We start from the raw sequence: 17,842 nt of genomic DNA on the forward strand, positions 1-17,842 counted from the left end.
ATATTCGTCCTCTGTAAGGTTTAGGTGTCCACTCTGTGTATGCAAAAATGTCATGATCTTATGGAAAAGGGCAAAGCATACCCAGCTGGTCAATGCTGTTCGTTTTCTCTGGGTTTGGAGAGCAGTGAGAACAGACTGGGGCACAGCGTCTTTTCCTTTTGTTTGGAGGAGGATTTTCCGCTGGTCTGTTAACGTGCTAATGGGAGTGGCTGTCCTTCATATACTCAGAGAAATAGACTTTACTATTCTAAAGATGCTGTCCTTAAATAACTCCAATGCCCAATCCACTCCACTCAGCAGTACTTAACCACTAGAATCTGCTTAGTATGGAGAGAATTCGTAACTTAGCTCTCCTCTTTAGCACATGACCCACTCCAAGTCTTCCCCACTTTGTGTCTGCGTATGTGAGGCAACACTAAAGATTACTTGTTTTTATTTTCAAACTCTGCCAGCCAGTGATTTATTTAAAAGTTCATTTTCTTAGGAAACGAAGAATATTTGTTTCACAAAAAATACCCAGTATTTTAGAATCTGCTCTTGAACTTTCAGCTTCAGTCAGAGATATATTATTTATTTATCCCATTTCTTTCATTTTAATATATGGTTCCACACACAGCAATAAATTTGGATTATATGCTGTGTTCAATTTTGAATTGTCATTTAATCCAATATTATGTCAAAATTTTTCATGTAAGTATTCTTCCAAAATACCATTTCCATGACTGCATACCATTCCATCATTTGCTTAACAAATTTTGCACTGATTAGTAGATTATGACTATTTTCATATATTCTTCTTCAATAGGAATATAACAAAATCATTATTTTCATTTCCTGTAAGATTTTTAACTAAGATTTATTTTTGGAAAGAGATATACTATAATAGTAAATATAATATTTTTTCATAAATAAAATTTATAATAAATCATCAATATCAAAATAGATATTATCTATTCATATCTATTCATATCTATTAATAGATATTATCGGAATATACTCCAATAGCAGACTAAAACAAAACTACCTTGATCTATTTTTAGTGCTAGCATTCTTCTATTCTAAAATCAATTCTTATAAAACTTAATAGCAGTGAGTTTTTAAAAAAAAATAGCAGGATAACTAGAGATGTTTAATATTAAAAAGAATGAAAGAGTTGATAAATACTTACTGAAAGTGCTGTTATTGCATATCAATAGGTCAAAAGATACAAAGCAGTTATTTATGAATAAGGCATAGCGTTTCTAGTCAGACAAACCTCAGAACAAATTCCATCACTATTACCCCACGCTGTGTGACTTTAAATGATTTGCTTAACTTTCTCTACCTCAAGCTCTCACTTGTACAACTGATTATTCTAATCAATGTCATTAAATAATTATCAAGATTAAATGAGAAAAGTCAGTGGGCCACAGTAGGCCCTAACTATAGGGAGCTCTGCTGCAACTGTGAGTTCTTCAAAGGCAATACAGAAAGCGATCTATAAAATGTATCAACTTCTCTTGTGCCAAAAGAAAAGAATCAACCATAAGTGATTTTACATGTTTCACTTGGTTGGTATCCAAAGTAGAATGATGAAAATGTATATTTCTGGCATAGGGAGTCCTCGTCACTTTTCCTTTTAAAAACAGATGAGAAGAGTAAGGGGGTAAAGCTTGAACTGCATAGAACATAAAGACTGAAACCTTGCTCTCTTTTTTCCCATAACTCTGAGTAACTATGTTCAAAATCTTTTCTAAAGTCAATGCGTTTGGAACAGATGAATAGACTTTGATTCAATGAACAATCACTGGGTCTGAATAATTACCCTGTGAAGGAGAATTGCGTGTAGTTTAGGCACCATTTAAAAATCAATGTCGTGTATAGATTTCAGGTGCCCTGATTTTGTCTCACTTGTCTCTGCTAATATCTGCACAATTGTTTCCCACAAGTGCAACTTTATTGCACTGATAGACTTTTTATAGAAAGTGGAAATAAGCAAGTTAATAATCTCTAGTACTATAAACATAAGTTATCATTTATTTTGGATGTTGTGGTTTTTTTTTTTTTGTACTGTCAGCAGCAAGGAACATTCCTTTATTAAAGAATGCATTGGCGTTCTGTGGTGCAGATGTACTGAAAGTAGAGCTGTGAAGAATAAGGCAAATTCTCTCACTGAAGTTAGTCTCTATCATCTTAAGAAGCAGAAATAATAAAAAGTAAAATACAGAAGTGTGGGGAGGGGGCAGGGTGGGTGGAGGGAGAGTGACTGGTGGGATCACGCCTATGGTTCATCCTATAAGGGTACATGTGAATCTCTCTAATTGTAGAATATAAATGTCTTAACACAATAACTAAGAGAAAGACAGGAAGGCTATGCTAACCAGTTGGATGAAAGTATTTCAAATTGTATATAAAAACAGTACACTGTACCCCATGATAGTATTAATGTACACTAATATGATTTAATAATAAAAAAAATAAAAAAAATACAAAAGTGAAATAACAACTTGAAATTTTGATAAATGCTATGATGGAAATAAACGGTTTAATATGATTGAAAATAACTCGTGTGGAGGCCAAAGTGTGTTCTCCAGGTCAGTGACAAACAGGGAAGACATGAAAATAGAGAAACAGACAGTCCATTGAGAGTCAGGGAGACGTTCACAAACATCAGGAAACCAAATGCATTTAGTCTGATACAGTGAGAGAAATAGGATTAGCGTGACTGAGCAATAGGAAGGAAGGGAGAGATAGCAGAATGAAATGGAGGAATTTATTGGCAGAGGTAGAATTTGAACTTTATTCTGATTTCAAAGGGAAGTCATAGAAAGCCGACAAAGAGGAAACTGACAAGATTTACATCTTTATTAGACCACCATTTTTCCTCCTCTTTAGTAGATGTCCATGATGAAATGAGAAGAAGTTGAAGCAGTGAGAGACAATAATGGGGCATGTCCCTTAGAGGGGTGTCCCCTGCTGGGGTTACCCGTAATGATGGAGGGAAGTGGATATTCAAGATGTCTTGTATACTTAAGACCAAAGAACTTCTGATAAATAGAACTTACTATTAATATTTGCTTAATACTTATAACTGGAGGTATGTTAATTTTTAATAGCAGAATTTTTAGGCACCAGTTGGTAAAATAATCCCTCTGTTTAGCTTGCCAAGTGCCTCCTTTCATTCCACTGAGCTCTCTCCTCAGAACGCTCTCTCTATGTCTCCACAGTTCATCAACTCAATATGAATGTCTTCGTGGCCGGACAGGACAGCGTCCTTTCTCATTACTGCGTGTTCCTGCCATTCTTGCTAAAAATCTCTGGATATACACAAATATTTAAGAAGGTATCTATAAGTTCTTTGTGAATGCCCACCTCGTATCATAACAAATTGAAGATGACTTCCATGCTAAAAATTTTGTACGTTGTATAAAGAGCCAGGATGGTGCTGGGTATGGGATAGGGCTGATCGTTGGAAGGACATATACTTAACACATTTAAAGCCATGTGAGTTGTGTTGATCTCATGCTAGTGTTGAGTGTGGAGCCATGTGAAGCATATAGAACTAGTAGATAGGTGGGAAGGTCCATCGCATGGCTGTAGGCTGTGAAACCTCTGCTTGTTTTCACAGTCAGTTGGCATTTCTCCCCACCTGCTGTCTCCTTGCCCCAGGAGCAGGCCTAAGTGTGCCACACATGCTGAGCCGTGTTCTCCAATTACTATAACTTCAGATTGCACATTTCCCTAACATTTCTCTGGTGGATCTTTGACTAAAATTGATAGTATGTGGCAATGTGACCTTGTTGTACATGAATTCTGCTCCAGACACGATCAAATATTTGTGGAATGACAAAAGATTCAATTTGAAGAAATATATTCAATAAGTATGTCATGAGTCACATATAATTCACATGTAGTGCAGTGTCAAAATTAATTCTAGCAGCACATGAGTTGCATATAACTCATGTACAAAAATAATAAATTTAATTAAATTATAAAGAATTGTTTTGTTTTCAAAGTTTTTATTCTATTTTCTCAACAAAACACCATGGTCCCAAGGGGGAAACATTTTTTTTTTCTCTCTTGCTGTTTTCAGTGTTGTTATGAATTCTACCCACAAGTCAGGTTGATGTAACATAAAAAATAGTTTGTATCTTTAAAAAAAGACATCGTAATAATGACTCTTTAAAGCATCCATATCTGATTAGAAATTGCTTTAAAAAACTAGTTGTTGAACACTTTTACCCTGCTGGTGGGATTGCAACTAATGCAGCCTTTTTTGTAAAGAAGTATGGAGAATTCTCAAGGATCTAAAAGTTGATCTTCCATTTGATCCCACAATTGGATTCCTAGGTATCTACCCAAAAGAACAAAACTAATTTTACAACAAAAGAATTTGCCCCAGAATGATTACTCCAGCCCAATTCTTAATTGCCAAGTCGTGGAAGCAGCCCAAATGCCCATCAACCCATGAATGGATTAACAAACTGTGGTGTTTATATACCACGGAATACTATTCAGCCATAAAAGAAGATGGAGACTTTCCATCATTTATGTTTACCTGAATGGAGTTGAAAGACATCCTTCTTAGTAAAGTATCTCAAGAATGGAATAAAAAGCCTCCAATGTACTCAATAATATTATGAAGCCAATATAAAAACACACTCTCTTACATATGATAAAACACAAATATAGTCTTAACAAAGGGGAAGGAGAGGGGGAAGGGGAAGGGAGAAGGTATTTGGAGGGAGAAGGGAGGGCATTTGATGGGCTTCTGACTAATGTGCGCAATGCAAGGAATATTTCTAAATAACTAAGAGTAACTGTAAATGTCTTACCGTAAAAAATAAGTGAGGTAATGGTTATGGCTCACAGTTTGATGTAAGCATTACATATTGTATATCAAATCCTCACATTGTACCCCATAAATGTATACAATTATGATTTAAGAAAAAATTTTAAAAAGAAAACATAAGAAAATGATAAATTGGGAAAAATCTAGTTGAAAAGTCTGGTTCAAGATTCTAGCACTTTCTTTTTTTAGTCCATTTGGTAAAATTTTATGGTAGCATCATTACATTTTCTATTTAATTAATTAAGCACTAAAAATATGGTCAGAATTATGTAATATTTATTCTCCTGTTTCCTTGAGAGAAGAAATCCACTAATATTCACCCATTCAGAAGACATCATCAAAGAATTTCTTAGTATCCTGTTTTTATAAATTAAAACTTAGAGTGCAGTCCAATGAGAAAGATAATTTTAAGCTTTAACATTACAGTTAATTAGTTTTGTAGTTCTTTTTTTTTAATTTAAGGGAGAAGGTTCATGGTGGCTTTAATGCACATATACAACTTTTCACGATGTTTTAACAGAAAATGTGTTGATTCTTGAGTTATAATTTAAACTAATAATTTACAAAATGCATAGTTCAATTACAATATTTAAAATTATACTTATAATGTAAAATTGGCAAAGTTACAGAAAAAGTAAATTTTTCATAAAATTATTGATTAAATGTGTAGCTATAACAGAAACACCTTTTTTTTTTTTAGTAGTTTTTGGCTGGGGCTGGGTTTGAACCTGCCACCTCCAGCATATGGAGCCAGTGCTTTTCTCCTTTGAGTCACAGGCACTGCCCCAGAAACACCTTTTTTCCATATATAAACAATTTATTAAAAGTTGCAAAATATGTTGAATAAGCTTCAGAGATCATTTTTGTACATATTTCAGGTCACTTGCCTATCTTTCATTTATGTATGTATGTGTGTGTGTAGCAAGCACACAGGCTTGAAAATTTATTCCTGAAAACCCACATTTACTACTTAATATCTAAGTAATAGAAATAGCATCTTATTAGAGTTCTAGTATAAAATTATTCTATAATTTCATAGGTATTTGGGCAATTTATTGGCATTGTATTCTTACATAAATACAAATAACTATTAGTCACTCAAATAAATCAGGGAATTAAAAGGAAATCAGGAAAAAAATCACACATTTGTTAAAAGGTAGGTTTATATGATCATATTTCAAATTCAAATACTGAGTTCTGAGCACACCAATAAGGATGCTTCCTACCCTTTTCTTATTTCCCTAAACTTTTAGGCAAACAGTATAAAAAGGAAAGATGTGGCCTCAACTTTTGCCACCAGTTACATGTAAGGATTCACTCTAAAATTGCCAAGCTGATTTCTGTGGGTGGTGAGCCTTGGCAAAATATTTTGACTATATGTGACCTGAACAGGTAAGTGCACAGAAGTGTTGTTCAGTTATAGCTTTAAATGCTGTTACAGGAAAATGAAATAGAAATACCATCATGCTTTTCAGTCAATTCAACAAGCATTTAACAAATACATATTAAATATCTCTAACAACTTACTAAAATTTATGTTCACATTCAGTATAAGATCTATTAACCTTAGAAATCTATGATCAGTCGAGAAATGTTTTAGTTTTGTCTCAGGAGTATGTTACACACACACACACACACACGTCAAAAGAATATACTGATGATGGACAGATGATATATGAAAGTCGAACTCTGAGCTTATATCGATTGGCTCCAAATGGAGAAGACTATTTGGTGATCAATGACTGTCAGCTTCCACAATTTTGCTCTGACTTTCCACTCAGGACAGGCCACAGAAAGGCCAACAGACTCACCAAACTGATCATATCAGATGTCCCGCTTCCCATTAGCCCACCTTTGTCTTCTGGATTTCAGCAATCCTCAGAAACTACCTGAAACTATCTTCTCTTTCACTATTTAACTTTTCCACTCCTCTGCCTACTTCTGGGTCTCTGCCAAAGGCACCATGGTGGCTGTGGGTGACTCTTTTGTTGTAGCAACCTCTGAATAGGTAGCCTCTGTTTGGTCCCATCTTATTTGCTCACATCGCTGACACACCAGAACTAAGCCCCTGACCAGGTCCAGTACTCACGAAGGTATCTTGAACCTTACTGTCCACAGATTGTCCAGTCCTAGTTAACATGATAAATAAGCAATAGGTCATAACTCTGCTCCATTTCCCATGGGTTATTAGATTATTTATTCTCAATTTTGTACTCAGATTTTGGTAGTGATTTCCATTTCTTCGTCATTCTTCATGTGATTTTTCATGTCATTTGCATTTATGTCTTTGTGTTTTCTTTTGTGCTTTCATGTTTTGTTGCATTGGTTAAAAGTGTTTTTTTTTTCTAATAAAAGTGTTTCCAAAAAACACAGGTATAACCTCCACAAGCCTGTTTTTTGAACCAGTCCCACAATCTAGTGAGTTCACAGTTCTCAAGGGGCCAGTATCCATTTGGATAAATTTTGTGTGGGTCAGTAGTACAGGAGAACAGAGTTCTTCTCTTTTGATACTTTGTGCTATGAGCCTGCCTTTGATCCAGAGAGATCATTCACTTTATTTCCTGCTGGCCAGGGGCACAGATTGTTGGCTTTGCATTCTGAAGTCAACCATCTAGTCAAGGGCTCCAGACCTATAGTGCATAAACATTGCATTTTAACAGATTACTGCCAGCTCTCAAGGGATCATCTAAATCTATACCATCTCATTCCTAGGAAAACTCCAACTTTTTGTATGTACTTTTCTAAGTATTCAAAATCCAATTCTTGTGCTTCTCTGTCTAAATAGCATAACTTCACCCACAATGACATTGACCTTAATGGTCACTCAGGATCATCTGACCTTAACAAAATTCACCTGACAGGTGCCTTTGAAAAGATACAGGAATAAGGTTTCTTTGGTTCAATGCACAGTGATTTTTTTTTTTTTTAACACAGTGACCTCTAGATGAAATTCTGAATCAAAAATTGTTTCACTAAAATATTTTTTGCCCCAAACTAATAATCTTATGGACAATTTGACAGCAATAACAAGTCTTTTCTCTTATAAATTCTCCACCTCCTTATCTGCTGGTGGTCATATGTCTTAATCCACTTGGACTGATATAAAAAAATATCATAAATTGGGTGATTATCAATAATGGAAATTTATTTCTCACAGTTCTGGAGTCTGAAAGTCCAAGATCAGGGTGTCTGCATTGTAGAATTCTTGTGAGAGCCCTCATCTGGGTTCTGACTGACAGCATATTCATTAAGAATTCACTATTACCGTTAATAATTAATTGACAATGTCATATCCTTAGGTGGAATATAAATAAGTCTCAATTTGTTATCTTAAGTAGTAAGGGGTCACTGTATTACTCTTGATTCTTGATACTCACGATGGTGCATACGCCATTGTTAATACCTTTCTATACATGGATCAATAAAATGGGAGAGATGGAGCAGGGTATACATTACATTAAGGAAAAAGATAGGCAGTGCTCCAAAGTTGATCTTCATAGCCTATGGAATTTATTTTCCAAGTCTGGGTTGCACAAACAGGGTTCCCGGTTCTGAAGCATCTTATAGGTGCTATTAATTGTTCTTGTTTAGGTCATAGTGATTATGAGGCTTGTCTGGTCCATTCAACACATTATAAGTGCTTCTTTGCACTCTCTTTTAGTAAATAATTTCATAATTACCTACTAATGACACAAAAGCAAAATCTGACAAGAAGGTCTGTAATACAGATGACTATGGTCACAATGAACATTCCCCAAATGGTAAGGATGTGGATCTTTCCCCATCTTAGAGCCAATGAACATCTCACAAGAAAGAGAACAAGAAAAAGCAGGGACTGGGAGACTGAACATAAACAAGAGCTGGTAGATGATGTATGACATTAGATCACTGACCCACTACCTTTGTAGCAACTGACTGAAATTATAAATACTTGACGAATGGCCCTCTACTATCTACCTCTGCTTCCAACTCAGGACTAACCAGAGAAAGTCAAATAGCCTCATCTAACTAATCATATAAGAACCATACGTCTAGGTAGCCAACAACTCCACTCAGAATATATCTAGAGCCATCCCCTTTTTTCCCCACTATAAAATTTCTCCACTTCTCCACATAACTGAGTCTTTTCCCTAATGCTAGGGATGACTTTCCTAATGCAAGGGTGACTAACTCCCTTGTTGTATCAAAATCTGGATAATAAAGTTTCTACTTGTCCCTATTTGGCTTTTGGTTTATTTCCATAACACACACACATACAACTATTTTCAACATGGCCCTGGTTATATCCAATGCCATGTAAGGTTTTAAGGCCTATAGTGCGGAAGTATACATTGTGTAAATACAAGAAAATCCATTATTTAATATTGTGTTATCATCATCAGTATAATTTCTATTTGATTTATTTCAGTTTGTTTTGGTTTGTGTTTGTGCTGCTTCATTTTAATAGCAATTTAATTGCCTGAAAAGAAGAAGTTTCTTCTCACAAAGGATATGATGACTGTAAAAGAATTGAAAAGCTCCCTGTCCAACAACTTGGTGAAGCTTCTGGGGATTTCTATAGTGCAGGGAATTGTGGGTTGCTGGGCGGGTCCCAATGCAGAGAAGAGAGGAAGAGTAACAGGCTGTTGAATTAACTTACAAAATGATGCCCACACCAGTTATTCTGTCAAAAGAGGAAACTGATAGCTCCCAAGGCATCCCCAGCTTGTGAGTAACATCAGTGCCTGCCAGGTGATTGCTGAGGCTCTAAGAGACACCTCAGGTCCTCGTGGCATGGACAAGCTTACTGTGGATGGCCAAGGGAGGCAAAGCAACAATTGCTAATGATGGTGCCACAATTCTGAAACTGCTTGATGTTGTTCATCCTGTAGCAAAGACTTTAGTGGACATTGCCAAATCTCAAGATACTGAGGTTGGTGATGGCACCACCTCAGTGACCTTGCTGGCTGCAGAGTTTCTGAAGCAGGTGAAACCATATGTGGAGGAAGGTTTGCACCCCCAGATCATCATTTGAGCTTTTCACACAGCCCTTCCATTGGCAATTAAGAAGATCAAAGAGATTGCTGTGACAGTGAAGAAGATAGATAAAAAGTTGCCGAAGAAGCTGCTGGAGAAGTGTGCTGTGACTGCGCTGAGTTCCAAGCTGATCTCCCAGCAGACAGCCTTCTTTGCTAAGATGGTGGTTCATGTGGTGATGATGCTTGATGATTTGTTGCAGCTTAGAATAACTGGAATGAGGGAGTTACAGGGTAGAGCCCTAGAGGACTCCCATCTGGTAGGTGGTGTTGCATTCAAGAAGACTTTCTCTTATGCTGGGTTTGAAATGCAACCCAAAAAGTACGATAATCCTATGATCATCCTTTTAAATGTTGAGCTCGAGTTGAAAGCTGAGAAAGATAATGCCGAGATCAGAGTCCACATGGTTGAGGATTATTGGCTATTGTTGATGCTGAGTGGAAGATTCTTTATGACAAGTTAGAGAGGATCCATCATTCTGTAGCCAAAGTTGTCTTATCTAAACTTCCCATTAGAGATGTGGCACCTAGTACTTTGCTCACAGGGACATGTTCTGTGCTGGCCCAGTCCAGAGGAGGATCTGAAAAGGACGATGGCCTGCAGAGGCTCACTCCAATCCCGTGTGAACACTCTGTCAGTAGATGTGCTGGGCCACTGCCAGGTCTCTGAGGAAACTCAGATTGGAGATGAAAGGTACAATTTTTCACTGGCTGATCCAAGGCCAAGACATGTACCTTCATCCTTTGCAGCAGTGCCCAGCAGTTTATGGAGGAAATGGTGAAGTCCCTTCATGATGCCATCATGATCTACAGGAAGGCCATCAAGATGATTCAGTGGTGGCTGGTGGCAGGAACACTGAGATGGAGCTCTCCAAGTGCCTGTGGGATTACTCAAGGACTGTTCCTTGAAACAGGAAAACAGCAGCTATTGATTGGGGCATATACCAAGGCGTTAGAGATTATCCCACCCCAGTTGCATGATGATGCTGGTTTTGATACTACAAACATCTTCAACAAGATGCTGGCTCGGCATGCACAGGGAGCACATGGTATGGGGTGGACATCAACAATGAGGACATTGCTGACAACTTTGAAGCCTTCGTGTGGGAGCCAGCTATGGTGCAGATCAATGCCCTGACAGCAGCCTTGGAGGTGGCATGCCTTATTGTGTCCATAGATGAAATCATCATGAACCCCAGCTTGACTGGACACTCCCCAGCAGCTGGTCAGGGTGAGGTTGTGGATGCCCCATTTGACAGGCATCACACTTGTCACATGACTGGCTGGTGGCAGGGTGCACTTGTTCTCCCTGGGTCGGTTAATTGGTGTTACAAGGAAAGGCTAGTAATTGGCTTGCTCTGTTCTCACTGGAGATCATTTAAATTTAAATAACACTTAAGACTTAGGAAATAAAATTGAAAATACATTCAAGAGAAAGAATAAAATAAACATTACTCAAAATTTCAGTCAATACAGTTAACTGCTACTTATTTTCATGAACTTTTTGCAGATAATTCTTATAATGCAAAATGAGATCATATAATAGAAGAATATTGTCATCCTGCTCTGTCTTAGTTATTTAAGTTATATTACTAGAATGTTCCCTTTTAGAAAATATTTTGTTAAATGTAGATTTAAAAGTATTTCCTACTGTTCTAGAATCTTTATTCATCACAATAATTTTCCTTTTTAAAGGGGAAATCTGGGTATCTGAGGTTTGCTTTGCTCCCTTCACTGGCAGGAATGTAGAAGATATCATTCAATGAGGAAAGACCTGTAGGAGTCGGATAATGAGAAACCCGTAACTGTTATGATAAATAACATCTCATTTAGGTAAAGTGTATAGCACCTAACTTTATCCATACTTATTTTCTCATATTTTTATAATTTCTGTGTATTTTCCATTGACAGAATTTCTTCACAATTTTGGTATTCCCTTATTTTCACTATAATATCAAAGTAAGAGATGTTAGATTATAAACCATACACTTAACATCATAAAAGAGAATATTTATGAGAACCCATTCAGTGAATAATCCACAAGAAGAAATTGCTCATTTGATAGAGTAAAAATATTAAGAATAATTTTTAACAGAACGTTTCTTACACAGAAGCTTTGTATGACTCACTCTTCCACTACTATTGGTCTAAGCAGTAAAATAAAGGAGAGGCGAAGTGGCTAACTCCTAATTCATGTAAAAAAGAACTAGAATTCCTTAAATAATTTGTTCTTAAAATGCTGAGGTGATGATGGGTGGTGCCTACGGCTCAAGGAGTAGGGCATCGGCCCCATATACTGGAGGTAGTGGGTTAGAACCCAGCCCTGGCCAAAAAAACTGCCAAAACCAACAACAACAACAACAAAAGGCTGAGGTGATAAGTATAGGTGTAGGAGACTGAGCACCAGGCTCATAGAAGCAGCCACCAGTTCTGGAGGGAGGCTCTTAGAGATGTTTTGCTGCCCAGAGACAAGCTCTCAAGTAACTGCATGTGTTAATGAGATAAGATTGATCACTGTTAGCAGGTAGGTGTTATACTTTGGACATTTGTGGTATAACAGGGTGGGAATTGAGCCTGTGGGGAAAGAGCATGTAGCCCGTAGTCCTAGTATGTGGGCCCCCCTCACACTTGTATAATACTTCAGAAAAAGCCCACAACAGAGGTTACTGGGGGCTCTCCCTGCACCTAGGGGAAGCCCACCTCTGAAGGCTTATACCTTCAGTTTGTGTCCCAGCTGTTTATATTCACGCAGTGACTGGGTGCCACAGTGGGCACTGACATATGGGAGTGAGAAATAGAGTCAGGAAAGAGTGAATTGAAAGACTGACCTAGAAGAGAGTTGTAGAAAAATCTGGAATTTCCACAGAAATTTAGAAAAGAGAAAATGTAAGTATGGTGAAATTTTGTGAAATGTTATACAATCCACTTCCTTCATCTTTCTCTAGCCTATGGATTGGATTATATCTATCTAGGAGACATATTAGTTAATAAGCACACATTTTTAAATTATTTATATTGACAATAATTGTACATATTCATGGAGTACATAGTTATATTTCAATACACTATGTACTATGTATAATGATCTATACTATGTATAATGATCAGATCAAGGTAATTAGGATTCCCATTCCCACAAACATTTATCATTATTTGTGTTGAGAATATTTAATGTGAAGTTCAGATTGAATTTTTTATCATGCTTAAAAGAACCAGATTTTCTAATGTTTGTATTTATTTTAGAAAATTTCCTCTTGTAGTTTTTATGTTATTAACCCAACAAAATCAAAACACCTACTTGCTGTTGATTTTGTCATTATTCCTGTGTTTGCAAATGTTCTTCTCTGTGAGGAAGCCATCAATATTTGCTAATTGAGAAGTTAGGCTCCTACTTCCCAAAGAAAGGAGGTGATAGTGCACTACATTACGTAGTGATATGTTTCAAAGAGGTGATTCCCAGGCCCTTGAGAAAGATACTCCTGGGTTTTAAAACAGACCAGGGGCTAGGAGATTTACATCACAAAGGTGTAAAGGCAATCCTTATCTAAGGTATTGATGCAAAGGAGACTGTGTCCCAAATGCATTCTTTGTAGAGGTGCCTTTGATGGCTTTCTTTGTTTGCTTGAGGTGTCCTAGACCTTCCTGCTGTTTCCCAGGAACCAGGTATCAGGCAGAGTTTCCAGCTGAAGTACGTAGGTAACAGTTTCCCACAGAAACTAAAATGGGTTATGATACACCCAGAGACTTTATTGTGACCTTTTGCAACAGTTTGAGAGTCCTAATTTTGCTTAAATGTAAGTAATATTTGCTTGACTTCTCTAAGCAAAATATAGCTGATTGTGGTTTTTTTTTTATGATTTTGGAATCTGTGAGTGGATGGGGAAGTAATTCCTTCCCAATTTTTACATACGAAATGAATAATTCAATGACAGTTTTAAGATCAATTTCAGAAACATTGATAATCAACAAAAGGGACAGCCATATAGACAAATATACATACAAATACGCACTATAGTGCGATGGAACAACTTGACTTTTTCAAGTATATACTCCCCAACAGATGGCTAGAACAACCTGATGATCAAGCACAACTGGGTTTCTTTTCTTCTGCAAAAAGAACATCAACTTTAGGGAGTGTTACAGTGACTCCCAAGAGGACCATCAATGTGTAGAGGTTCTGTGTAAGGATGGTGCTATATTGTGTATTGAGGTGCTGTGATGTGAGGATCAGATTGTGGTAGACCACATTTGTTACTAAGAGTTTATGATTGATGGACAAAGTAAGGTGAAGAACTTAAAGTGATTCCTGATAAGTAAACCTGTTTTGATCCGTCTGCCCAGTTAAAAGATGTGTTGCTCTGAGACGTAGACTGTTTGTCCACAGTATCACTCTGTTGTCATAAGAATGTGGCCATTGGACAGTCAGATAATTTGATATTTCGAGGGGCTCCCAAAGTGAGCAACAAGGCTACTTAACTGGTTTACATTCTAGTCCTCCCAGACAAGAATTTCCAGGAAAAATATAATCATGTACCTATAGACATTCTAAATTAACAATAAATCAAAATGAAGGGTGCATTCCTTGACAAATTAATATCATTAAAGATAGCAATACATATGAGGTTTAGATACCTAACTTGTAGTAATTAGTTAATTGTTCAAATCAATGTACTCTATTTATGTGTCAGTGCTTGTCATTTATACTTTATTAATAAACCAGATTCCATAAACAAATATTGTGGTTTTCCTCATTTTAAAGAGATTCTCTGTCTGCTTTTCTCTCCTTCATTACGATTGAATACAAAATATCCCACTTAGGCACACATATATTTTAACTGATGACTCTGCAAAGATCACAAAATGGCATAATCTTAAATCTCTTGGAGGATTTGCAAAGCTTTCTTTTAAAACAGATGTTATTTTTCCCTGAATACATACTTCAGATGTTCATGAGATACCTCAGCTCACATTTGCAAGTAAATGGTGGACATGCATATAAATGAAGTGATTTCACTAAAATTGCTCGGTGTCATAACCAAATGCAAAGTGTGCACACGTAACACAAAATCAATACCACCAAAACATTAATAAAGCAGATTTTGAAATAGTCTCTAATTTTAGTTATTAAAAATGTGTTTATGTTATTATCAAAATATTTTTAAATGACCTAAGTTTCTTTTTATTTTTAAATGTTGCTCTATTACCTTGAATACATACATACAGAAGAATATTTGTTTTGCAAATAGTTATTTCCCTTCTTCATATATTTGTACTGATTGAAGCACATTCAGTATTTCCAAAGAGAGTAAACTCAGAAACAGCAAATGCTCTATTTAGATGTCATCTATATCATGTTTTTCTGTGGTTTCAGATTCTTGGACAAAAAATAAAATATACCAAAAAAAAACTGTGTGTTCTATTTTTGTTAATCTAGCCTAAAGATATGCTTTTCCTTGGGATGATTTTGTTTTAATTTGTTTGGTGGGGGATTATTCCACAGAAACTGTTTTGATTCCCATTGAAAACAATTTGACAGCAACTGATTTATAGTAAACCAAATGTCTTAGCAAAGCAAACTGTCCGATGGTTATTGCATAGTCCACACATATAAACACAACCAAGTTTAAGAAAAGAGAAAGTGGGCCAGATATAGTGGCTCGCGCTTATACTGTCAGTCCTCTGGGAGGCTAAGGTGGGAGAATAGCTTAAGGTCAGGAGTTTGACACCAACCTGAACAAGAGAGAGAGAGCCCAGCTTTACTAAAAATAGAGAAAAATCAGCCAGGCTGGGGGCAAGCATCTATCATTCTAGCTACCTGGAAGGCTGAGAGAGGAAGATTGCTTGAGCCCAGGAATTTGAGGTTTCAGTAATCTATGATGATGCCATGGTACTCTAGCCAAGGTGACAGAGTGAGACTCTGTCTAATAAATAAATAAATAAATAAATAAAATTAAAATTAAAAAAAATATATATATGAAGCCAATAGATCAATAGATGATCTAATATATCTCCACACAAGAGAAAAACTCAATTTTTTCCCTCTCAGAGGGAGAGGGGAGGAGGATGGTGTGCTCCCCCAAAATGGGCACAGGGTTGGGGTATATGGCACCTCTTGGCTGCAGACACAACTACAACAGGAACTAAAACCAACAAATGTAAACCTCGTAACCAAATTCTTTATACCGTCAAATTAACCTACAATTAAAAAAAAAATGAAATACACCAGGCCCATTTGCTCTGCCCAACTTGATTTGTAGTTTCAATATTAGGGAAAATACCTTATATTTCCTCTTATGTCTTTGTTTTACCATTTGGTATTTTATAAAATTTTTTGAGTCTTCACATCACTTATATGTTGATCCTCAAAATCTTGTTATAGAATTGTATTTGTTTCTTAACACTCATTATCCAGATAGTCACAGGCATTCTGAAATCACATACACAAAGGAGATCTCTTCCATTTGACATCTAGATTCCCTCTCTATCTGACATCCCTCTTCCCTGAGCCACAGGTGAATGAGCTCTATGGACAATGTCAACAAATCTCCCTTGTTATCCCTAGTATAGGAGGGCTCCTCTAGTTGGAGGTGTAGGTAGGAGGCAGAAAAGCAGGAAACAGGTAATATTAGGATTTTATTCCCTTGGCTCTTGTTCTACCAGTTAATTTTGGAATAATTGCATCATTTCTAGAGATAAATAATCTGTATAACCTCCATAAATTAGGTATTTTTTACTTCTTATCTCCTTAGGCAAGAGGATATCAAACTTGACTTTACTGATATTTGAGAGCAGGTAGTTCCTAGCTCTGACAGAGGACTTTCTCCCCATTGCAGGGTGCTTACCAGCACTCTTGTCCTCTGCACAGTACAGGCCAATAGCAATCCTGCCCCCAAATGTACAGTAAAAAGTCTGATGGTGGCAAAATTTCCCCCTGATGAGAACTACCATTTTAGATCTAGGGTTGATAATAATTCTTCTCTGATATTAGCTCTGGTTTTCTATACTTTATTTCTTGGTTTTTTTTTTTTTAAATTATTATTTCTGTCCTTAAATATCTTACAGCTACACAAACTGTCTCTTTTTAAACTGTTTAAATTGTCAATTTGAGTATGGGCTTCTTTTCAGAAGTTGCCATGACAATGCGAGATTGACACAGGATTGACCTTGAGAAATGCATCTTCATAATAGAACTCACAAATTTATGATCCACATAGAAAACCTCCTCGCTGGCTGCAAGTAATACATCAGTAATCCATGGCAGGTAGTAGTATCAAGATTCATCAAACTCATTGCCTATGGCATTCTGTGATAAAATTCAGACAGAAGGGAGGAACTTAATAGAAAAAGATGACACCGATATTTAGAATCTACATTAAAAAGGTTTGCAAAGACTTTGATGTCCAGATGCTTCTTCTAATGGGCTTAGAGATCAGAAGAACTGTTGAAGTCTGGAGGCACAACTCAGAGCCTGAAAGAAGAATCCAAAGCCTTCATGGCGTTCTCAAAGAATACATCCCTTTCTTTGTAACTGATAACGAAACCTAAATCCTAACTTTGAGAATCATAGAATTACATCTCATCTTTTCCAAGAAACATATACACAAGGTTGGAAAGGAATAGAATCTTCAAATGACAGCAATGTAATTGGTAAGCTTCAATCAACAAATTTCACTGAAGGCCCTGGTTGAAAAAGGAAACTCTTTTCTGTAATTTTTTTTTTGTTGTTGTTGTTCATGTGAGACAGCTCATTCCAGAGAAGGTGCTCCATAATCTCATTGCTGACTATCAGTACAGTCACCAGATGGTCAAGGCGAGCACTGATATTCAGGGGAGTAGTGATAATCAGCAATGAGGTATGTAGTACTTTTTCTAGGATGAGTTTGTGAACTTAGTCAACCTTTTATAAGGATTTATTGGGTTAAGCTTATTGATACAGAAGCACTTTTATAGGATTAGGAATTTATTATTTTTATTTGAGCACCTAAGAATGGTATTA

At 36.5% G+C, this 17,842-nt stretch overlaps 1 pseudogene; it reads left to right on the top strand.

Annotated features, from left to right (window-relative positions):
• Positions 1 to 9,473: 9,473 nt before the first annotated feature.
• LOC100953960 lies at positions 9,474 to 11,238 on the top strand (annotated as a pseudogene).
• The last annotated feature ends 6,604 nt before the right edge of the window (positions 11,239 to 17,842 follow it).

The sequence above is a fragment of the Otolemur garnettii genome, unplaced genomic scaffold, assembly GCF_000181295.1.
Source record: "Otolemur garnettii isolate 467f Iridium unplaced genomic scaffold, OtoGar3 scaffold00016, whole genome shotgun sequence".
Taxonomy (NCBI): Eukaryota; Metazoa; Chordata; class Mammalia; order Primates; family Galagidae; genus Otolemur; species Otolemur garnettii.